Source organism: Numida meleagris, chromosome 9, assembly GCF_002078875.1.
Source record: "Numida meleagris isolate 19003 breed g44 Domestic line chromosome 9, NumMel1.0, whole genome shotgun sequence".
Classification (NCBI taxonomy): domain Eukaryota; kingdom Metazoa; phylum Chordata; class Aves; order Galliformes; family Numididae; genus Numida; species Numida meleagris.
In genome coordinates, this window is record NC_034417.1 from 6,914,641 (window position 1) to 6,940,087 (window position 25,447).

The 25,447-nt window shown below is 39.9% G+C and overlaps 1 protein-coding gene and 1 long non-coding RNA gene across 7 annotated transcripts in view; one reads left to right on the forward strand and one right to left on the reverse strand.

Moving 5' to 3' along the window:
• Positions 1-25,447, reverse strand: part of TCF12 (transcription factor 12) — a 157,941-nt gene that overhangs the window by 77,867 nt on the left and 54,627 nt on the right. The gene's annotated exons all lie outside the window — the stretch shown is intronic.
• LOC110403543 lies at positions 7,895-10,641 on the forward strand. 2 transcript variants are annotated; one of them, XR_002441721.1, is made up of 4 exons: positions 7,895-7,985; positions 8,264-8,344; positions 8,663-8,709; positions 9,488-10,641. It is a non-coding gene; the product is annotated as an uncharacterized LOC110403543 (long non-coding RNA). The 2 variants fall into 2 exon arrangements; XR_002441720.1 differs by having other exon boundaries at positions 9,431-10,639.

A 25,447-nucleotide genomic window follows, 5' to 3' on the forward strand; every position in this document is an offset into this window, starting at 1 on the left:
CAGAGCATCATCACCAATTCAGCGCTTGTTGGCAGATTAAAACAACTGAAGACTGAAAACACTGATACAGAGCGTTCTGCTCTGCAGGTAAGGAAGCAAGCTGCATTTCTGTTTATTTAAGCACAAAAAGACACCTAGAGGACTGAGCCATGGGCCCACAGCCTTCTGGTTTTTAGTTACATTTATCTTGGGCAGAAGGGTGCCCATCAAAAGTTGCAGTGCTTCACGGTTATCCTAAACTTTCCTGTCGTCAGCCCTCAGCAGCCCTTCAACAGGCATACTACCTACTGCAAATCCCACTGGGAATCTCCTCAGGCATAGGATAGGAAAGCCCAAATGCTTAACTCGGAATTAGAATGTGGGGTAATGGTATCTCAAAGAGATGCAAAATGAAAATTAGGTTTATAAAGGTATAAAAGAGTGAAATTAAGAACTAGGTTTATGCAACCTTTTACACCTCCTACTTGCTGACATTTGAATTCCCTAAGTTATAGAAGGGGGACTGCTGACCTTCCAAATTATTATAGGAAACTTTTACACAGACTATAATTATTTCAAAGACACCTTCCCATTCTGTATCTAGTTTCCATCTCTGCCGTAAGCTCTGAACTACACATTACTGATTAATATTAAACATCTGTAAACACTTAGAAAAGTCTTTTTTTTTTTGTTGTTCCCACTGTCTCTTGAGTCACTCATCTAAGCATCAGTACTTGAAGCGTCTATTTAATTTCTTATGCAATTCTCAACCTAAATTTACACTTTATCAAGCTCCTTTCATCTCTGATGTTGTCGTTACCAACTGTGTATATATGGGACCTGTCCTGCTTAACGTCTTTCTTGCTGGCCTGGTGAAGTAGTCACAGTGCACCCTAAAGACTCCACATTAGGCCCCGTTTTAGCGGAAGCAGTTAATGCACTCAAAGGCAGGATCACCACTCAGAGGGACACAGGCATTCCAGAGAAATGGGCCAACAGGAACCTCATGAAATGCAACAAGAACAAAACGTGAAGCCCAGCACCTGGGATGGGCTAATCCCATCAAACAGTGTGGCTCGGAACCACGTTCACAAGCTGAAAAAGACAACAAGAGGAGTGGAATGATGATCCACCTCCACTCAGCACTTAAAACTCTGTTTCTAAAATTTCACATCTGATTTTGCATCCCATAATTTAATAAACAATCTGACAGTGCCACAGAGTTCTGAGGAACCTGAGCTGAATTTGGCCTGATCCTGCTCTGAGCAGTACAGAGACATGGATGGCTGCTGAGGCCCACCCCAATGGGAGAATTCTGGGACAATTATGATTGCCATCATCACTTTATCTTTGCTGAAATCCACAGAAATATTGCTGCTTTCATCACACCACTGTCTGCCATGGGTTCTTTAAGTACCTATAGTGGGGTGATCTTTCCAGCACGTATTCGAGAATTAAAATAATAAAAAGCGAAGAAGTTGACAGAAAGATTCCCACTGCCTTCACTAGGCCTCACATCCATTTTGTGACATGATCTCATCCATTCCAGGGCCTTGATTCTGAAATCCGGCAGCAGGCAAATCCATCCCACTTCCTTTCACTCAAGTCAAATCACTTCAGCTCCTCCAATTCCTTTTCTCAGCTTCCTTTTTTCACTCCCCACAGGCAGAGTAATGACTTTATACTCTTGTTCCTATGTTGGTTTCTCTTTACCTCAAATTCCATATTTTTAACTCAACATCACAACTTAAGCAATACAAATGAATTCAGGCTCTCCAATTAAACGGAATCCATTATTCCTTATGACTTACCCATGCTGATTCTGCAAAAATACTTGTGCATTAAGAAAAAAAATCGATTTATTCCACAGCAAGTTTCAGTTCTGTGTTTCCTTTTCTGCCTGCAGAGAATTCTCCCGAACACCTGCTTCTCCGCAGTGAGTTTTATGGTTTTTGCTATGCTGCATGTAACAGCAAACGATACTGAATGACGACCCAAGCTCAGAGTAAGGCACTTGAAAAAGAAAGGTAATAAATGGTATTATGACTGCTATTGAGATGTGCAGATCTCTCCATTTTTAGATTTAAAATTGCACTGTAAAATATTGAATTGACGGCCATTCCATCCTACAATTGTATTTTAAAAGTCTCACTACTTCTGTGTTAATCTGATTCACATGCGCATTCTAATACAAAAAAAATAGCACTGAGGTGATTTACATGGTTGCATGTTTACTTTTAGGGTCATATTCACAAAGTCTATTTTAAGAACCACTTTGGAAGCAACTGATATTTTATGTAGTGAACTGCTATTTTCCCAGATGAATAGAATATCCAGTCTTTGGCTCACAGTTTCCATGACACTAAAAACAAAACATTCATCGGCAGCAGCTCCGTGTTTGATGGTAAATGCAGCTGCAGCTCACAACAGCTCGTGGTGTACCTCAGCCTGCCTCTAGTGAACAGAGGCACCGTACTTCCCCAGCGCAATTTACTGCTGTACAGACAAGTCCCTTCTTGCCAAGCTCAAACATTTCAAACTCTGCTGGTGCCCTGTCTCAAAATGAAAGTTATTCGATTCAGTGAGTAACGTGAAATCTTCCAAATTACTGAATAAAGCACAGAATCAGAATCAGAATCATCAACTTAGGTAGCAGTCGCAGCTGCCCGGCTATCAAGTTTCTAGCCAAAGAATGTCACACTGTTTGCCTACCACTGCAATTCAAACTCACCTGCTTCAAATGAAATTTTGAATAAAAATATCAAGGGGACTGAAGGTGTATGGAAACAGTCACATGGCAGTTCAGAAACAAGGAACAGAACTCAGCCTTCAGGCCTGCTTCTCTCCCCTAAGAGAGCACCCAAGTAGACAAATTTTTACAGTGAAAAGCACCACGAGGAGACAGTCTGCTCCTCCGGAGACGATGCAGTGCCCCTGTGAGCTAATGACTGGATCCTGCCCCACGCTGTACAGCTCTTCATCTGCTGTAGGTTCAGTTTAAGTGCATTGTCACTCGCCCTTTCACACTGTTTAGCACAAACCTTGACTCGATCACAGCTCTGCAGTGCTGAAAAAAGGAGCTAAACAATTCTCCACATTTACTGGAAGTATTTTTAGGCACCAATTCAGTAAAGCAATTAAGCACTTACGTACTTCCAAGTATATGAATGAACTAAATTCAGCGGGGACAGCTCACACAATGTGAGCTGTGCACTTCAGAGCGCAGCGGGGGCTGAGGACTGATCCGAGCGATCGGCAGAGGAGGGTGACTCATCTTTCAGTCTACTCAAGGTGCTTAAAAAATTCAATGTTACACGTCAATAAGAACCATTGTACAACTTAAGGGAAGCCCTATTTTCAGAGAAAAAGCAATTGCTTTAAAACATACAGTCGGAAATGCATTTCCATTTTTGCCATAAAATACAGGAATAATCTACCCACCCCTCAAGCAATTGGATCACAGCATGTGTGCATTCAAGGACAAGAAGGAGACGAAACTTCCACGTTTAACGACTGAAATAGCACGAAGGGAACTCAGCAGGATGAGCCTGAAGCAGCGAGGGCCCCCTGGCCCTGCCCTCCCGGCTGTGACAGCCGTGCCGCGGGCTCCCCCTCCCGTCCCCGCACACTCCCACCGCACTGCGATGCAGCAGCCCACGCGGAGCACGAGCACATCCATCCCCAGCACCACGACCAGCACTGCTCTCCCAGAGAAAGCGCCCGCACCACTGCAGAAATGAACAGATGGGAAATATAAGCTAAAGGCATTTCCTTCTGCCAAGAAGAAAGACTCCTCTTCCAACCAAGTTCCATAAAAACACATAACAGGAGCGAAAACCATTAAGTAATTGGAAGACTACGGCAACAGTCATTAATAAATTGCACGAGGAAACCAAAAGTGGAAAATTCATTGCTCTTTACACCCAAACCTGTCTTTGAGGTGAGGTCGAGCCATATTTACAAACCACAGAGCATCATTCAGTGGATGCAGGGAGGCATTTCTGCAACCTGGAAGAATCACCATGCTATTTGGTAAATACAGTCCTGTAGAAACTCCTCAGTGGGTAACAAATACCAACACTGAACACAAATGCTATCTTCAAAATTTCAGTTCTATTAAATGTTTGCTGAGTCTTTGACTTTTAGTTTCCTCGTGAAGCCAAGAAAGAGCCAAGAAGTCCAGAGGCTGGTAGAAACAGTCAGCTCCCCTTACTGTTCCTGGAAAGAATTCTCTTATCTACAGATTTAAATTCTTCAAAGTGATTGCAACACTGATGCACATTTCCCCATCACAGTGTTTTCCAACCAGAGGGCCATAAATGAGAGAGATCCACCGGCTCACTGGCACACTAGATATGATGATGTGCTTCCTCTGCTTCAAATATGGAACAAGTGTTTTTGTGCGGTTTTTGTTGCTGTTAAACAACAGCATTATAGGCATATCCTGCATTCTCCCAATATTATTCTTCTACAATTGTAGTGGCAATAGAAAACGAGGGACTTCTCCATAATAAGAATGCAAGCAACAATTTCTTTAAGTCCACAGAAAATTCCCACCTGGCTGTGATTACCACGCACAGAGCCTGGCATGCAGGAGGAAGATGAATGAACCCAGAGCAGCTTTTTCAAGTATAATTTGCAGCATGAAAACCTGAAAGAACCCTCACACCCTAAGCTAAGACAGATTCCTCACAGGTCAATTGTTAATGCTTTTTTATTCCTCCCTTCCCAAAAGCAGGCCCTTTCTGGCTGCTTACCTTCTGAAACTCTGGATGGTGATTAAAGATACTAAATTGGGATGTCGTTGTGTGAACTCAGCAATGGGAGATGTAGGCTGGACAGACACACAGTACCTATAATCACAACCAGCAACCCTCTTCTCCAGTCACAAACCAAGTCCTTACCATCTGCTCAGGTACTTACCAAAAAGCTAATGAAATAATTAACAACTGTATACCCACATGACAGTGCTTCAATGAAAAAAGAATATAGCAGCTATTTTGGATACAGAAGGTCAACTACAAAAGATTTCTAGACTGGTGCTTTAAATAAATCTCCCAAACTGATATTCAGAAGATGCCTGTTTTTCAGGCACCCTGTTTTATTTGGAGTATAACTCAGTCAGAAGCGTACAGGAATGCTGAAGCTATCCCATGCAGCTCTATTTGAAATCCTCGATATGGATTTATGGCCCAGACCCTTCAAACAGCTACATACGTGCTTAACGGGATTATGCGTGCTTAAAGTCTCTTAGATGTACAAGTATTTGTAAAATCAGGCAAAAACAAACAAACTCAAGCATGCCAATCATTCAGTAGGAAGCATCAGGTTTATACTGTTTTTTGTTACAGTAAGACATTAGAAGAATTCCCATTTTACCGGACATCAACTGAAGTAAATGAAACTATTTTAGCAGTATTTTAATTCCTTGTGTCGCAAAAGACTTAAGAGTTTTTTTCTTTCTGAAAGAAAACAGGGTACCGTCACAGCACTGCCGAAGAATCAGAATGCAAATCAGAGAAGCGGCCATTCCAATTAAAACAAAAGTCACTATAATAAGTAAACTCAGAGCTTTGTTTCAAGTAGCTTCTTTCCACATCATCCCAGAGCCTCACATATTTCTACAACTGGAGGTACATTGAAATACTTTGTAAAGTGAAGCCAGGTGAGATATTATTTGAAAAATCTTGTATATGTATGTGCATTTGTAAGTAACGACTCCACCTATTTTTCAGTATATCCAAAACAGTTCACCCACATAAACACACAGCTTCACCGAGACTTTTCCTGTCTGAATAAGACCCATTCTTTGTTTACTACTTTTGATTTTTTTTTTTAAAGTCCCTTTCTTCCCCAATTACAAGCAGGAAATAAAAAGAACTGCAACTCTTTTATGTAAAGCAAATCCATCTGGATGTTTGCTGCATCCTATATTATAAACTTGTGATCCCCAACCAGAATGAGTTATAGTGAAGCTGCAGGCAAAATTGTCTCCATATACCACAATCCATTATCCCTGTCAAGTTAATGTTCCATGTTGAGCCATATGGCGTGGGTACACACTCAACAAAGGAAATTCCTTAAACTTGTTATAATCAGCACTTACAGTCATCCAAAAAAACTGACATAAACAGCTTTATTGTGTTTTGTGCATTTCAGCTGATATCCATGACAAAAAGAGGAAGCTTCAGGAAAAAGAGGGAAGGGGGAGTAAAGTTGCAATAATAAGAGGGGAGGGAGGGAGCCCGTACGTTTCATAATTACACAACGTTTTCCTTAGCAAGTGATTTTCAATTACAATAAAGCTCAAGTCTCCTGACGCTGATACACTGTTCCACAGTAAGAAATGAAAGAAGAAAACATAACCCAACTCTATACTTCAAGTATTCTCAAAACAAGTAAGAAATCCTACAGTTTCAAAGTGCCTGACTCATGCAAAAGATTCTCGATTTATTTTTTTTTTAATCATTTTTAGTTTTCCTGACTTTGGAGAAAAGATCTTCCTTCAGCTGCTGTATAATTACTACAGATTCAACAATCCTTCACTAACAATACAGTAATTTAACCGAAATCTCTCTCTCCGCATTAAGCGTAGGTCAGAGCTGAATTGGGGACTCCCAGAAGCCTCTGCTACCTGGCACAACCCATCACATCAAGCCCAAGTCAAGGTACAAGCAGAGCAGAACTTCATTCCAGCCCCCGCAGTGACAACAATAAAACGCTGAGAAAACACACTATCAAATACTGAACTCAGCATCAATTTCTGTTAATTACAGCCTTGTCAGCAACGTGATTATTCAAACAGCTCATGCAAATGTTAATGAGTCCTTATTTGCATATTTATTTTTTCCTTTGTTGAAATGTCATTGATTATTACATTCTACAATGATGAATGCTGCTGATGATGTGCTCTGATATGTAATTAGTCATTAAGTGGAATGAATAGATCAATTATGAAAAAGGAGTGAGATTAAGAAATATCAAACAAGACCGCCCAATGTAACTATAGAATTTTTTTTTTTTTTAAGGAACTAAAATAATTTCTTGGCATTTAAAGTGCAACATCAGTAGTTTTCAATAAATAAACCACTACTTTTGTGAGGTTAAATAAGATCTTCCACATGCACTGCTACTTTGGTAATCTAATTACAATACTGCAGTGCTTGTGCAAAGCAGTAAGAATTTTGCGCAGCAGCACAGGTTTTGGGGGCTGGTCCCCCCCCTCGGCTTCTTTTCACTCTTTTGTAGGTTTTTTGGTTTTTTTTGTTTGTTTGTTTCCCCCTCACAAGCACAGGACAACGTATCTGGTCTTCTAGCAGAAATGAAAGGAGCACAAGGACTTGCAGCAGCTCCACTTTGTTCTAAAGGCAAAGGCTCGGCTGCCTTTTGCGACCGCCTGCTCCGGCTCCTGCCAGTGTTGGCTATTTGCAGATGAAGGGGAAATAGGAGAGAAGAAGGAAGGAAAAAAAAAATGTCAACAAAAAACCACATTACTGCAGACCAGATGGGAACATTCCACATGACCAAACCAATCAATCACCTCGGTGGGGCGCAGGTGCAGCACAGCCGTGGAGCAACACACCATTTCACAGTCTATCGGGCACAAACACATGGTCACCAATCAATGGCACCCCGAGGACCTGGGGGGGTTCTCCCGAGCCTTACTGGTCCATGCCTGATGACTTCATAATCACACATCATTTCATTCACTGGAGGATACGAACCCGCATCCTAATAACCTTCCCCGAAAGCCGCCACGCTGTGCATATTAATAGTGCTGGAGCGCTGCGCCGCTGCCTGCCTGCCGCCGCCTGCATCGGGCAGGCAGCAACCTGCAGCTCCTGCTGCCGGGCAGCAGCCAGGGCAACGCCGTGCCTCGTGCCCAACAACCGGCCTGCAACGCTCCTACCTGCCACAAAGCAGCTGCTCGGCAAAGGGAAGGATAAAGGACAATGCAGGAGGAAAACCTATGGAAGAACGCACTGCTGTATTTGGCAATACGTTAGGTGAAACTCTGCAACAAACAGAACCACCATTAATGAAAAAAATCAAAGTTAAAGCTATAAAAAAAAAACCACACACACACCTATGCTTTCCAAGGAGCCTAGTGAAAGAAGGAGTTTCATTTCTTTTTGAAGCAAAAATTCCCAGCTTAGTTTTAAAGCAATCAGACAAAGAGAGAGCAATTGGACGTAATCAGGCCACACCAAACCTTGAATCTGAGCAGCACTGTTGATGGGATTTTGCAAATAAGGCCAGTTACAAATGTTCACTTGCTTTCCAGGTCCTGATGACTTATGAGCATAATGCGCATTACAGCAAAAACGACACAGAGGCATTTTGGCCACTTCACCATGCTATACCAGTAAGTACTCACACCATTGAAAAGATCCACAGGAAAGATGTGATATAGAGCATCACCTCTTACAACCACGTTATGCTCTGGGACTAAGTCCAGTGAGTTGGAACTGAAACATAACAATTTAAACTGTAAATATGCTGCTTTCAAGTGTTGAATTGTGTAAGTACCCAGGCAGGAAGGGCTCTGCCACCAGATACCTAAGCTTAGCTTTACATTTGTTCTCATTAAGTTGAGTATACGAGCAGCAGAGACCCCTAAATCATCAAGTTAGCTCACAGACATCTAACATCTACCGAACTACGCTGACTTCTATGTTTTCAGGCATAAATTGCTGAGAACTACTTGGAGAAATAAGTTCAGCATGCATGGTAAGTAGTTGTTACATTATATTCCACACACTAAAGTTGCTTTAGGTCAACAGCAATTCCTCCTTCCCCACCTACAAGCCTATACAAAGAGACTACAGCACACTTCATTAATACAAGGAGGAAAGAAAACGTATTGGGAGCAAAAAGCATATTTTTTAATAGTTAGAGCATTTGGAGTTCTGTACTGCTACAGGTCTTTCCATCATCTTTTGCTGCCTTCTTCCTTTCCTACGGTATTGGAAAAATGCACCAAAGCATTTACATTTTGCTCTCAGTTCAGAGTCTTGCTACAATTCACCTTTGCACAGGGCCAAACCCAAGTCCCATAATCCAAAAGCTATGCATGCCAAAAGGTGATGGGCTGAGTGCTGTTGGACAGTGAAACACAAGGGTTACGGAACAAACAGAAGTAATACCAAAGGAATACTCTTACCTTTTTGCAGAATTATGCTGACCAACAGCAGTTCAGAAAATGTTCCCTCTCATCAGAATATAAAAATCATTAATCAATAAATCATTAAATTAACGGTCTGATGCCCAGTTCTATTCTGGGTACTTAAAGAATGCTAATTACAGAGTATCTAGGGAGCCTAGTGTTAAGACCAGAATATATTCTTTAATAAGACTGGTTTTTAATTAAATTCAGCTTATTTTACTTTGAGAGTCTATGAAAAAAAAATGAAATGCTATATAATGAATTAAGCATTGAGTCTCACTTCAGATGCAACACAAGGGCAAACTGATGGCTAGGCTACAAGACGTGACATTTCTACTTCAGAGGCAAGAACCTAACAGCTGGAGACACAACAGAAAGGACTGGGAGAAGTATAACAAAGAATCCCATCCCAAAAGAATAAAACTCAGGAAAGCTGAAAGCTACCTGTCAACACTAAGCAAGAGGGAGCACACGAGGGGAAGCTCAGCACAACTGCACCAACCTCATGCTTCACTGCTTCGGTGGCACTGGTCAGAAGCACACCCAGATACTGCACCTCCTGCAGTCACTGGACAAAACTGAGCCTCTTTTCCCATCTGCTAGGTGGGGTTTAACTGGCTTGTGATATCGTACGTAGAAGCACTAAGACAAAGTTCAGCTCAACACATGGAAGCCAAAGCATGAAGAGCAATATCCGTAAGTGAAGCTTCAAAAGAAAGGGTTCTCCAAGATGGCAAAAGGTGGTAATACATGCTAAGGAGGAGACTTCTACAGAGACAGCATGAAATGCACCAGAAATAAAAACTTAGTGAACTTCTGAAAACAATCTTTAATTAAAGTGCATGACACATGAGTCAGGGATCCAACTGTGCAGGAAACACAAATTATAACAAAGGTTTAAGGACATCAAGAGAACAATAACGGATTTTAATCAGTTTACTCATATAAATAAGGGAGTCTGGAATTTTGATCTGTAAACAAAACAATGCACAATAACTGAGACGTTTCCTAGAGCAAAGGGCTCCACCAAGAATGTGCTTACACCACGATTCTTATCCCCAAAATATACAGAAACAAAACTAAGTAAAATACAAAATTAACAAGTATGCAGTGTATAAATTACTAAGATCTACTTTTTATAAAGTAGCTTTTATTTAGAAATTCAAAAATTAGAAAAGCACTACTGAGGAAAACAGCCAGAAGTTAATGATCAAAACAGTCACGAGAAGGTTTCATCACGTGAGTAGGATGGTAACTGGTTATAAGGTTACACGAAATAGCTTTCTGTAGGAAGCAGTCACTTACAGTACCACAAATTAGTATTTAAAATAGACAGAAACAGCTCAGAACTTATGACTGTTAACTGCTAAAACTGAAAGGATGTTATTATTTCTTGAGCAAAAGCGGTTCAGTGAGATGTTGTCAATGCAAGTGCTACCACTACAAGAGAAAGATTATATCTTAATATTTAAAAAAGCTCAAAAAATTTATTCAAAAATTAAAATGGCAAAACAAATACATGGCTAAAGTTATATATTATATGCCTCCCTTAGTAAATTCATTCTTTTAAGCATTCAAATCCAAAGAAGAACTATAGCACTACTAAGAATGTTCTTTATGTACTATAGAATCAAAAAATAATACCTAAATTTAATGCTTTAAAGTTTAGATACAACCTATGAATTAATCAGAGCATTTTACCTAGCCATCTATACTGACATTACTCAGCTTTATCCAGGGTCAATAAAAGCTATTCACTTTATGTTTTGCTTAAGTAGATACCATCATCATCAGCTGTTAGCATCAATCGAACTTCCATTCAAGCTTCACAGCTGTATTCTTTATAAAAGAGTATTAAATCTCGGGCAGACATAAATGCCTCTGCCTTAAAAATAAGTACTTTTTATAGCTAATCATGCTATGCTTTCAGGTATTAAATAAAATTTTTGTTTCAATACAATTTCTTCAGTGTGACACAGGTGGCATATATTCAAGAGTTTCCTGTAATCATCAAACTTGCAGATGTATGCAAGTTAACAAAACCAAAAAACTGTAATGAGAAATAAGCATTCAAGAAAAGGACTAAGAATGTATTATCCCCCACCAGCAGAAGTCTCATTACAAGGAAGAATTGGAATTACGAGGTTGTGGTTTGGTTTTTTTTTTTTTTTTTTTTTTGTTTGTTTTTTAAATAAAGGTATTGGAGTGTTTTGTTGTTAGTTCTTACAATGCTTACTGGGCTGTTTCTTAGAAAAGTTTGTACCTTTTACATTCTCAACTGAAAGAAGGATTTTCAAGTTACAGTATATATGGTGCCTATGCTACTTAGAGCTGTATTTGGTAATGAACAAAGGTCATGTCTTGGTGTGTTTTTGGGTTTTTTTTTTCTTAGACAATAACTGCAGAAATGAACAAAAACTAACATCAATGTCCCTGGAAAAAAAAATAGAGAAGAAAAAAAAGAAAATACATGGATAAATATTTAGATTTGTCTTCCAAAGCTGAAAACAAACGAGCAGCTCTTCCAACAATGCTAGTTTCAGCAAAAATTTGAAGAAGGGCAACAGGACAGAAAGGAGAAAAGCAGCCTTTTGGTACTCAAAAAGGAGTGAAATACAGCCATCTAGTAATTCACAGTTACATTTTTATACCCTTTTTAAGTCACTGCAAACAGGTGGTCATAAAGCACAGAGGAGTTTTCCTGGAAGAGCAAAGACAAGCAGCTACCTGTTCCCCCAGAACCTAAAGGCAACAGGCCTTGAACAGGCTGCAAAGGGAGCAAGGGACCTGTTCTTCCCCGAGCCCATGGGAACAGAAAAATCACAAAGCAAAACGTTGGACTATGTATTGTCAGAAGGACAGTGAAAAGCAAAAAGGAAGGAAGGACGGGAATATAAATAGAACAATTAAGAAAAAAAAGAAAAAAATTCACTTGCTGTGCTTTGTCACTTCCTATGTCTTATTGCTGACGTTGTTTTTGTAAATTTGCAACAACAGGAAAGATGCATCTTGCCATAACAAAGCATTCAATGCATACAGCGTTAGGCCACTGGACTTGAAAATGGGAGAGCTGGATATCAATTGGAAGTTTAGCTGCTATAGATTTCGACCTACTTGAAAAACACAAACTGCATTAAATACAAAAAACATCCAAATACATTTTAAAAATCTCCCTAGTGTGGTCCTCAAGGCTCCCTCCATCAAATTAATGGAACCAATACAGGAGACTGTAGACCAGCTATGTAGCATCTTATAACTTTGGTTTCAGGCTGCCACTAATCCTGTCACACAGGCCAGTACAGTGAAAGGATATCCAAATGGTGACACCATCAAGAAAGCTATGAACATGCTTACACACTGTTGGTTTGGTTTCTTCTCTTGTTTGATTTGTTTTTTTTTTTTTCTTCAATAAAGAAAAAAAAGGCGGGAGAACAGTGGACAGCAGCCTGCAGCTACAATCACATCATATGATTCTTGTTTTTTTGTTTTACTTAATTTGTTACAAGAAAACAACAAAAAGTTTAAAAAATGATGTCTTTTAAAATCTAAACTGCTGCTTCTTGTGTCTTCTTTCTAATCATGAGTTTTGGCTAGCAGTGATGTCTGCATATATACAGTGCAATTCCTCGTTATTTAAACATAGAAATGAAATGTGAAAAAAGTTTGGATTTAGTACTTTCTAAACTGGTCACACAACAGTAAGCTCAGATGGCAAATCTAACCAAACATCCGTAGGGAGACAGAACCAGCCTGGAGGCCTCGAGAGCAGAAAATCTTTAGGCAAAATGATTCATCATGTGTGGCAAGATGACTGTGACATCTACAGATCCTTGCCTTGAGCAGCATGGTACATGCTACAAGGGATCAAACACACTCTGAAAAGCATCCGTGGCACATCTCAGAAGCTTTAGTAAAAAGGACACGCTTCCAATAACAGATTACTGGACACTAAAAAAGCCCACATGAATTTGCTTTTTGCGGTTGGAAAGCAAGAAGCTCCCCTTCATTGTATGTGAACCTATGCTGTTGTTCTAACACAGAAACAAGCAAATTTTTACTTCTTTTGCATTCAAGCTTACTCTTTCAGAGCTAATCATTGGATGTTTTAACATTTGGCTCGTGTTCCTCCAGGTTTACTAAGTCATAGCCTTTCATGTTAGCGTTGAAGTTGGCCATCAATAGATTATAATTTTTCCCCACTTAGAGCTTTTTCTCCTATAGAATTTTATTGCCCTCTTGTCCATTCCCCACAAACTATCCTTCTTCTAATAGAGAATGCATTAGAACACCTCCACTGCAACATGAGAGCAAACTGCTTTGATCTTCTAGACCAAGCTTGCAGTAACCTGTCCTTCCAGGAAGGATACTCAGGGTACTGCACAGCACCCCTGTTCAGAACACATACATTAAAAAATGCTTAGGAGATACTGATTTTGAATGCTCAAGTGCCTTGGAAACAAGCAAAAACACCTATGCTAGAACAGAACCAAAACTCATCCACCACAGCATCCCATCTACTAAGAGCAATATATTTGCAAAAATATAAACAAAATGGCAGTTCTCAAAACACTCAGAAACTGAAGAAACGAAGAAAGCAAAGACAAGTGCAAACAGGAAAAATCCCTAAGTGTAACTGACAGCAGGCATGATGGAACTGCTCAGGTGGAACCAGCGCACTGATCCAGGCAGGTGGGTTGAAGGGACAAAAATTACAGGTTTAGCTGCACAGTAAAAGTACAGCAGAAATTACATTCTGCAGATTTGAGGACAGATTATTCTGTTGACTTCTAAAGTTAAAGGCTATATTATTTTCTACTTCTGACGTTATGACATCTTTGAAGAAAAACCAGACCAACAACACGTAGCTTTGCTGCACTAAGTGAGAAAGCGACATAAAAGCATCATCAAGAAAGAAACGGAAACTAAACAGAAGTGAAGAGGCAAGCCTAAAAATTAGCTTTCAGTTCAACAGTAGTGTTAAAATTGGTTATCAAGTGAATAACAATGTCTTAGAGCCCAGGTAAAAAGAAAAAAACATAACCGGGCTTGGATAAATAACACATTCTGCTGATGAATCACTGCCTTTCAATTCAGTGTTCTATTGGCATTTGCACTGCATCTCTATCATGAGAGCAAGCTGTGTCTCTGCTGGGGAAAGAGGGGGAGGCACGGAACAGCAGCAGGAGGAGTGTAATCAGCAGTGACGCTCACCGCCTTCATACTGCAGGATGCCCTGTTCCAACCAAATGCTGAAGATGCAGTTAAAAGCCAATATCCTGAGTTCAAACCATTTGTGTTCCTAATTGTCTTCAACACAGATAATATGAGATAATGCAGAATATCTTCTGGGTTGGGTTTATTTAATGTTTTTTATCTTTTATTCTGTTCTAAATACATTGCTGGAAGCCTGCCGTTTAGTGCACATGTAAGCAAACTATTGTATAGAAAATGATTAACAACTGGAGAAACAAGTGGGATTTTTCACTCTGCCAAACCATATTTCCTTTCCATATTTTGCAAATGTACCACCAAACCAATGAAAAACAGCAGCAGTTCTCTCCTCAACTCCTCGCTGTTGCTCCAAAATACTGAAGGAATGGTTTATAATTACTGCATCTTTTAAGCTTTGCAAGGTTTGGTTGTTTGGATTTTTTTTGTTTGTTTCTTAAACTATACATCTTTTGAACCACATTTTTAGGAAGATAGATTTCTAATGCAATTGTAAAAGCAGGCACCAAATAAAGAACGCACACATACACTGGACAAAAGTATTTATTACTACTGTGCATATGGCAGAGTGCCAGAGAGCTGTCAAACAAAGGAACAACATCATACAGTTGTTTGGCACTCAAGGCTGAAATCATTGTGAAACATGTACTGTTTATAAATTGTCACTGATGAATAAAAGCAGAGAACAAAAAAAAAAAAGGAAATGCAGCCAAACACCACAAAGATGAGGCAATCATCTCCTCCCCTCCTTCCACTCTCCATAATCAAATAAAATAACACCCCAAGCCCTCTGTACACCAGGCAGGTACAGCACAGAGCTGCAAGGAGAATTGAGCAACCAGGAGCTACTAATTGCAGGCTGTACTCTGGTAGCTCATAAACCAGAATGCAGAGAAGTGATACAGATTCAGATGACTAAAGAAAAAAAACAAAAATGTGGAATGCGGACTTCTCAGCTTTGCTATTTATGAAATATTTTAAACAAGAGTAGTGCCAGTGATGTTTATCTTCAGCTTAAAAGCACCAGTTTCAGAAGACATAAAGAAAAATGGTTTCAGTGATGATAAAATAATATTAACAGATCTCTCAACACACAACACAGCACTCCTAGAGAAAAACAACACTCTCTCCTATCACCAGGAGGAAAGATTTAGTTCACTTCAAGGTGAAAAAATGACATTCCTAAGTACAAATACAGACAGAACTCGAGCCCAGAAAATAAAAGCACACTTTCTGACCTTGCAGATCTGTATCAATTTCAGTGTCTTTCAAACACAAAGCTGCATAATTATGCAGCACAATGACCCGGAAATAAAAGCTCCTCTAAAATTAAAGGAAAACGAATACTGAAGGAAAACTTACAAATCAGAAAAAAAAGATCTCATGTTTTGACCAATAAGTCAAATATTAAGGCATGTTAAATACTTTCTGTGGTCTAACGAGCACACGAGTTTGTTAACTCCTTTAAATTGTTAAGACAATGCGATCAGAACGTTTTAACATTTCTTGAGGCAATGCTACTTCTGAGACAGATGCTTATTATTTAGCACAGAAAAACAGCACAGCAACACTTTTCTTTGCTCCCAACATGCAAAAAAGCGTAGTACCGCAAAAAAAGTGCACAAGTACGCTCTTTCCTATCTCCTCAGAACTTTTTTTTTAAAAAAAAACACCATGATATTAATTTATTTATGCTGCAGTCATGCACTTCAGTGTGCAATGCAGACCCCAGGGATCGGCCTTGAAGCTTACAGCAGTGTTAACAAGTCATGCATTATTCTCGAGTCTCTTGCCTTCTATGTCTCCTTATGTAGGAGGAGAGATGGGAAGATGCTTTATTTGTACTGCATTTGTGCCTAAAGTGCCAAGTTTATTTATACAGGGCCCCATTATGCTGGGAAGCAAGCTAAAATTTTGTTACAGTTATTGTGATGGCAGTACTTGTTTTGTACATGGTCTGTACAATCCCAGTTCCTCAGATGAGAAGTCCGACTAACCACAGAGCAAATCATTTGGGATTTTGAATGCAAGATTTGCTAGCAAACTGAGAACGCGTTTTCCTAGCTTTCTTTTGGACTATGATTCTTCTGGTTTTTTTTTTTGTTTGTTTTTTTTCCTGGTCCGCATACTAAGCACAAAAGAATATTCCCAGGAAAACAAGAGGGACCATAAATCTCAGGCATTACATCTCAGGTGCTGCCTGCCAGATAAGCAGCAGGAAGGTGAGACGAGCAGAGGGAGGAAGCCCAGAGAGCCCCCAGCATTCCTGGCACAACTCAACTGCTCACAGCAGGATGAGACCCAGAGGGAAGGTGATGGTGAAAGCACAGCTCAGGCACTTGGAGCACACTTCCCCACGGTAGTTCACAGATGTAAGGAACAGATACGCAGCTCCAGCCATTTGTTCCACAGCTAACCAAATGCAGCGTGATGTGGTTCAGTTATCGCAGCTGGATCAAAGCTACTGATGCAAGCTGTAATGCTACTGCTATCACTTGAATACGATACTAGACACCAATACTGGATTCATGGTCACTCCCAAGGAAGGAAAAAATATCTCTTATGGACAAAATTAATGAAAACCCCAAGGAGTAAAAAGAAAGACTCCACAAAAACAAAGAATTTGCAGGACACATTGCAGAACCATTCAGGTTTGCCCTCCTTCAGCAGGTGAGCACAAGGAAATGAAAAGCTGAGGCACACTCCACTGCCTGAAGAGTTTTGCCTAGCAGAACATAAATAGATAGTTATCATTTGCCCCTGCAACTGGGATTTGCAGATTAATAAGAACTTCCAAGGGAGACTAGTTTGCAGTACAAGATGGTCTTGGTATACTTGGTTCTCAACTACCTTTAAGATTCATGAATAACACACGAATAGAGCTCAGCTGTTTCCAGAAAGCAGTGGAGTCCATCTCAGCTTGTTTCTGCAGTGTTTCATTTCTTCCTCTTTCCAACTTCAGTGAACCTTTAGCAATGAAACACAGAATTCAAGGCTACTTCTCTCTCTAGAAGAATCATAGCAGAAGTAATCCATCAGCTTCTTTCATCTCACATATTAACGCATCATCAAGCAAAACGCAAAGCAACCGAGCTTCAGCCCTCCTTCCACCAAATGCCATCCCAGTGAAGCTCCTACACAGGAGGATAACGAGGTATTTATTTCTTGAAGTGACCTGAATACCTGAGAAACAACTCCTCAGATCTCCTGGCTGACCTCCTGACAGATGTAGGAGCAGAGTGACAGAAGCTGAACCTCTCATTTGAAAGCAACAGTGCAGCTAGGCCATCAGAAAAAGCACAGAGACAGGTACCAAGAAAGTCCTGCAAATAAAGCACGGCCAGCACTTAGCAAAATGGATCTGCTATTTTTTGGTCTTCTGCATGTTTCTGTCAGATGAAAGTCTTCCACTTTCTGAGACTTTGGTGCACTCTTGGAGTGAAGTGAAAGCACCCAATCTGAAGTACTGCACACCTACACCAGATGATTTCTATGGAAAAACTGCAGTGGCCACTCAAAAAAAAAAACGATGGTAGTGCAGGTCTAACACCATCCTGTACACAAAGAATTCAGTCCTATCTGTGGCAGGATGGTCCATTCAGTGGCATCCTTTTTTTGCCTTTCCCTCCAAGGTATCTGTGCATCTATCTAAAGTCAGGTTTCCAGCAGCAACAAACATCTGACTTGCTGAAACCATCACTATAAAACCATATTAATGCAAATACCATAATGCTCCAAAAATCACAAAAGCCACTTGATCTGGCACAAGCAGCCTAGTTACGACATTTGGTTGTTCAGATCAGAATTTAATCACTGGACACAGGCTGCTAATTGGTTAAAAACTGGGCTGCTAGCAATTGACAGGCTACAGCTACATGCACACAGGAATGAAAAAAAATTAATGGAATGAAATAGAGATCAAGTAAGTGATTTTTATGCACCTGGCAATGAGCAAACATCTTTATTGCAAAACAAAGACAAGCCATGAAAAATTACAAAATTATCTTTTAATCACCTATGAGCTTTCTACAGTCTCCTATTTGAACAGGGTAATAGTTATTATGTAGATCCCTAAGCAACTGCCTCATGGGGAAGTTACATCACCAGTATGGGAAAGAATCTTCCCCTCCTCCCTTGTCCCTAGAAAGGAGCTTGGCGCCTTCAGACAGACTGAAATTTAAAATCCTACAGCTTCACCCAGCTGATCCCAGCCACTGGAACACATCTACAAGTGCCCAGGGATGGCAGGAACCACAGGAGAGAAATATGCCCTTTCAGCATTTCATGCACTGATGAGCCTTGTAACAGATAAACATACCCTGCAGCAGCTCAACTGACATGTTATAACAAAGAGGAAAAGCAGGACTTAAAAATTTCATCAGATTACTGTTTATTCCCCATTTCAGAGTCTGAGTACACTGTGAATAAATCAGCACTCAATGTATCAGACCGCGTTAGCTGAAAACAAAGCTTTTTGATATAAAATTTTATACAAAATAAAATAGTTCAACATTTAAAAAGCACAGATCGCACATTAAAATTCTTAGACTGGCAATTCAGAAGTACTTAGCATTGACAAAAAATCTGGTTAGAGGTGTAAATGAAACCTTTTTTGAAGACAACAATGCTTGGTCTGATGCAGTTTACCCCAGGTCCCACTGCTTCTCCTGGTACCGTGTCCTGCAAGGATGGGCACTGTCAGACCTGCAGGTGGGACAGGCTGGGCTGTGCAGGTTCCCACAGTCCTGCCATGGCACCTGCAACACCGGCAGCATCCAGCAAGCAGACCCCCCCAGCTCTTTGTAGCACAATATTAAACAGCAGAAAGGATTTTCAAGGACAGATTTCTTCATCTTCCAGAAAGAAAACACACTTGTTTATTTATTTCCCCTTGAACAACAGCATTGCAGACTAAGTTTGAAGATGACTCCCACACTGATTTAGAGACTTTATAATCCTCTGAACTTGCACAATCCTAACCTCACTCGCTAAGGACAAGCTGCCTATGCACTCCAGCATCACTGGCAGGGAGACAATTCTGCACCTGCTTGCTCCTTCACCTCCCTGCCCTGGAAGCTGCTGGAGGCAGCGGCTCTGCAGCAGCTGTGGCTGTGCGGGCACGCACCTACCTGGCAGCTCCACCTGAGCACCTCCCGAGGAGGCTCGCTGCCCGCTGCCACAGCTGCGAATCCCAGGGGGAGAGCACAGGTGACACCTGCTGCAGCCGAGCACCAAGGACACAGGCTCCGCTGCATCTGGAGTGAGCCTTGAGGTATTCCTGTATTTAAATACGTGCTAGGAAAGTTAGTTGATTGAAATATTACTGCAAACAAAAGGGAAAACTAAGCTTAATATACATTCTTGTGAGCAAAAACCCAATGGTAAAAATGCCCTGCACTTCGCACTGTCACTAAATGACTGTGTAATTTAATTTCCCAGAAACCCAGTAGCTTTCACAAAAGGAAAATGAAGATCGGATGAGAGCAATTCTTTAATGTGAGCAGAATTTATTTAATGTAATACCTGGGGGGGGGGGGGGAATCATCTGAACTCAGAGCATCAAACTCTACCATGCGTCAGAGCACAGCAGCACAGGCTGCCTGCCCTGACAGCACATGGAGTGCAGACCCAAGCCCACAGGAGCATGGCTCATGGGGATCTGCTGCTGCCCAGCAGCTCGGCCAAGGGCACAGCAACACAGCATGCACAGCTCCAGCAGCTCAAGGAGGGGAAGGAGAGAGCAAAAAGGACAACTCTTCCCACAGTTTATGGAGACTTTATCAAATGATATTTATTTCCTATATGCATATATATGTATAATTATCTGGGAGAGAAGAAATCACTGAGATTCAAGTTGAAACATTAAGCTTTCATCACAAACAACAAAATACTAGGAAATACATCTGAGGTTTTCAGCCAGTCTAGAATACTATATACAAGTGTCAATCAAGCAGTTAAGCACAGTGATGTACCTCAAAAACATTCTTAGAAGGAAAATTAAACGCAAGTCTCCCGTTTGTGAGATTATGTGCAATATTATGGGCAAAAACCAATTTTAAAACAAAACAAAACAAAACCCATGTCTACCTGAAAGAATAAAAAAGTGTTTTAGTGGAATAAAGCAACGGTAACATGTACTTTGGGAAATGTAGCCATGATGTATTGCACATAGATTAACTAGCATAAAAATAGCCTGTGTGCAATTTTTTCCACTATTTTCTACAGATCAGCCAAGGATACTTATGTAAGCCAAGAACATAAGCATGTTCAGTCCTGATATTTTTAGCTTCAATAATCAAAGTATTAAGTGATTTAATAAAATTTAAATGTAACGCTGTGAAACTGCCTGCAAAGCAAAACATAAGGAACTTTTCCAGTATGGGAAGTTTACACCCCATTGGCTTGTGGTGGACCTGTGCCTTACAGCACGAGATCCGTACCCTCAATTTCTGCATCCGTAGATGACTCCGTCATGCATACATCTTTACAAAAAAAAAAAAATAAACCACACACCAAGAAACTTTATCTGAACTCTTAGCCAGTATTCAACAGATAATTAAGCACTACGTGAAGCTTGTTATCAGTCTTTTCTGTTGAACATTCGCATAAAATGGGATGAACTGAATCACAGAATGGTTTGGGTTGGAAGGGACCGTTTAGGTCATCTAGTTCTAGCCTCCCTGCTCTAGGCAGGGACACCTCCCACCAGACCAGGTTGCTCACAGCCCCACCCAGCCTGGCCTTGAACATCTCCAGGGAGGGGGCATCCACAGCCTCACTGGGCAACCTGTTCCCTCACACTAAAGAATTTCTTCCTGATATCTAGTCTAAATCTACCCTCTTCCAGTTTGAAACCATTTCCCCTCATCCTGTTGCTACCTGCCCTTATAAAAAGTCCCTCCCCAGCTTTCCTGTAGGCCCCCTTCAGGTACTGGAAGGCAGCTATGAGGTCTCCTCAGAGCCTCCTCTTCTCCAGGCTGAAGAGCCCCAGCTCTCTCAGCCTGTGCTCGTAGGGGAGGTCCCCCAGCCCTCTGATCATCTTCGTGGCCCTGCTCTGGACCTGCTCCAACAGCTCCATGACTTTCTTGTGCTGGGGGCTCTAGAACTGGATGCAGTACTTGCCAATCTCTACCATACACTTATTTTGTCATTTTCTTCTAATATTTACCTCTCTCTTCCTAGAAAATTCTCTGTTGGTTACCAAATATTATTTCCTCCATTCTCCAAGTTAATGCTAGTGTAATAGGTTACTACTGATGTGTATAAGTTATTTCAAAGCAGTCTTGCCATTATTCACATCTACAGAGATCATTTTCATTGTGATATCTATTTTATTGCAGGCATTAAAAGTTAGTAACAACTAAAGAATGCAATTCAAGGAAGCCTATTATTTTGGACAAATACATGGTCTGCCAGCCAGCTCAACACTTGCACCTGCCCTCTCCTTCCCTGAAAGGTAATTAACGCAGCATGCTTAGCAAAGAATATAATGGCATAATTCTTAACATTTGCCATTTTAGTAACTATTTACCTTTGCTTGTTTCCTTCAACTGAATTCACTATCATAAAATCATTCAGTAATTGGCTCTCCCCAATTTCAAAATTCTTCTGCTATCAAGTTTAAAAAAACGAACACAACCTAGCAGTTCTCCTGAAGATTAGTTATATTCTTAACTGAGAAACAACTCAGGTGCACACCTTCTTTTAATTTCATTCCACAGCTCAAAACCCTCTCCTTTCCCAGCCTTTCCAAATTAAGGTTTAAGATACTTACATCACCTATGCCGAACAGTACCAGTCCTGGTGAGCTTACAATGATTTCAGCTATTTACCTTATCTCTGTTCATGTTTAAAAATACTTGTCACTCCACCCAGCAAACTGGAGTGTTTATTTTACGAATCAAACAATAGATTTTACAGTAAAAATTAGATGTAGTAATTTCATTCATTTGAAAGAAGCACGGATAGAAGCACAGCCATTCTTATAAACCTACAGAATGAGGCAGTCTAGTTGATTAAGCGAGAAGTAATGCTGAAAAGAGAACACTGCCAAACCCAGATATTAATTGCTCATATAATTAACCCCCTAAATGAGTCTTTAGTCTCACAGCGACCCAAAAGACTGCCTTTGAAACCTTGGTGGAATCCAGTCTCACCCTAGCAAGCACCTCTCCACTCCTCCTGCCCTTCACATGGCATTTTTTTAATCCATCTATCAACCATCTACTCCATTGATAGAAGACAGAGAAACATTAATAATGGATTAATAAAATAAGTGATCTATACATATATAGTTACAAGTTCTAACTGTTTTGTAAAGCCTGATGACAAACCACCTGACTGATTCACACAAAACAAGGTACAACCAACATTAAGGAAAGATGTACTGAAAAAGTATTACCTGGCTTCTGTCTTCTATTACATAATACTCTGTTCTGTTCATTCACATTTATTTCAATCAGGAAAAGAATCAGGCCTTATATTCACTGTACTAAATAAGTATAAGAAACTCTATTTTGATTATCAAATCAAAATCACTTATAACTCTAATAAGCTAATAATAGTCTAATAATAAGCCAGTAATAAGCTCCTACTCCCTCATAAATACTGCCTGATGTCTCTTGATTTCCCTGCCTTGTCAGGTCATTCATACTCTTCAAGCTGCTCAACAAAAATACCATGGCCATAGCAAGCATAAAGCAGAATGCTAGGAAGAGAAGCACAGCCATTAGGACACAAACATGATTTGAAGAACTAAAACTACAACTCCTAGAACTGGATCCACCAGTGTGAGTGAGTAGGTAAGGTCAGTAAGAGAGGCATGATCTAAAGCTCTCTGTGCCATTCTCACGTTTACAGCTTCTGGTTACAGCTGTTTCCAGTTATCCCAGCTGACAGATCTTCAAACCCTATGGCTAGCCCAGGAACACCCTGGGCTTTAAAATTTAACCAAATTAAACTGTAAAAACAGTAGAATACATAATGCGAAAACAAGGAAATACACTTGAAAAAGAGCTCTGTCTTTCAAATGTAAGGGACCGATTTCAGCATCTTATATTCAGCCACCTTTTCACTCACCACTAACTAATTTTTCAATGACTTTTCATCATGTACAAGCCTGGAGAACTGTTTAGCACACAGAAAAGCAATACAGAGCACAGCATAAATGCACGTTGCTTGTATTCCTCCTATCCCTTGTAGAAAGGCACGCACACCCCAAACGAAGTTGCCCACTTCAAATTTTCAAGAACAACTAACCAGAAAACCTTTTAAGTTATACTCAATAATGATCAGTTTCCTTTCTTCCTGGTAAGCAGAAGTAGAACAGCTCAGTAGCTGTTCAGGACAGCACAACAGAAGAGACAGTACCAAATGCCTGAAGGGTCCTAGCAAAAATTGACTTCAAGTATAGAGAACTAAAAGGCAGCATAATTACAGAGGGAATGATCTGGCATCTTTGTGAATAGTTTTCTAGAATGTAATTAAAACAGAAAATGTTGAATATGCAAAGATTATCAAGTCTAGATGGAGCTGCAATACAACCAATATATCTTAGCCTGATTTTCTATGTATTGCTATGGATACTAACAGACTGTGCTGCTGCCAAGAAGATTCCGTGGTTTCACATAAAACGCAGGCAACAGCCCTTCCTTTTTTATACTCACAAATCAACAGGATAATTCTGGAATTCATTAACAAATAACACTAACCAATCCAACATAATAGCTTTACTTCCTCTGCAAAACACTTCAAAAAATATCTAAATGAATATGGAAATGCATCTTTCTGTGGCAAATTGTTCATTATTGAATCATTATCAACTCTTGTTAGACAAAATTTCTCTCTTTTGCAATGTACAAGATCATTAAAATGTTTGAGAGCTCCATCATGAAAGACAGTGGCACTTTATAATCCGCTATCTCTTCAGGCAAATATGCTTACGGCTGAACATAATACACAAAATAACAACATCCCCTTGACACTCAATTCTTTCTTTTAATGGCGCTCTTAAGTGTTGACAGCAACGGTGAAATATGTTATTGCTAGGTTGGTTTTAGTTGAGTTTTTTTTTTAAATATAGTTTTTAACTATTTCAGAGATGCATTTCAGTTATGGCAAAAGTCGAGGAGGAATGTCTCCTAGACCTTCTGCATGGAACCCCCTGCACTCCATCACTCCTATTAGCCCAGTCAGTTATTTCCCATCAGCTCGTTAAGTTTACATCCTAAGACTCCAGCTCCTTTCCGCCTCTCAATACTGCACAATAACCAATCTATGCACTTATCTGCAGTAACCAACAAAATGGATGTTTTCATTTGTTAATGTGAACGAGTCTACAACTTGATAGGAAGTGTATAACTTTTTTTTTTGTCTAAGAAGAATAACTTTAAGAAGTTTACTTTTCTTTTCAATAGTAGAAAAAAAACTAGATGCAACTATTAAATAGGAAACTCTTTCTCCCCAAACTTCCAGCTTTAACTGAAGGTGTGTTGCAAAAATTCATCATGTGAGGTATGATAACACCAAGCTGCATCTTATACTATATAACATGAGTAAAATCAACATTTTTTAGTTCAAAAAACCACAACTGAAGTACTTTGAAATTATCCTTTTAGAGTTTTAGGCTGTTACGCTTCTTAGAGATATATATACAGCAAAGAAATATAGAAAGCTTTCGGTATGTAGGAGGAAATAAGTACTATTACTTCAACAAAACAAAACCCTCAAGAACTGTTTGTCATAAAGCATCAGAAAACTATTTCAGTTCACAGCTGCTGTAGGCAAACAACTGATAGACACACATCCTACAACTGATCAATTCTCTCTACAAAGCAATCTCAGTGGAGGCTTCTCTGCAAATCTGCAGTAATGATGTAATTGTATTATGTTTAATGGAATCACCCAGTCATCTCTTCAATAAAAAAACTAGGAATATACAGTTCCAGGGTTTTTTTTTTTGCATATTTAAAGACATATATGGTTTAGAAATGACTCAGAATAGAAACATGAACAAATAGCTTAGTTTTGGTAACACAAAACAAAAATCAAACTTCACTATGCGTTTTTGTAAAA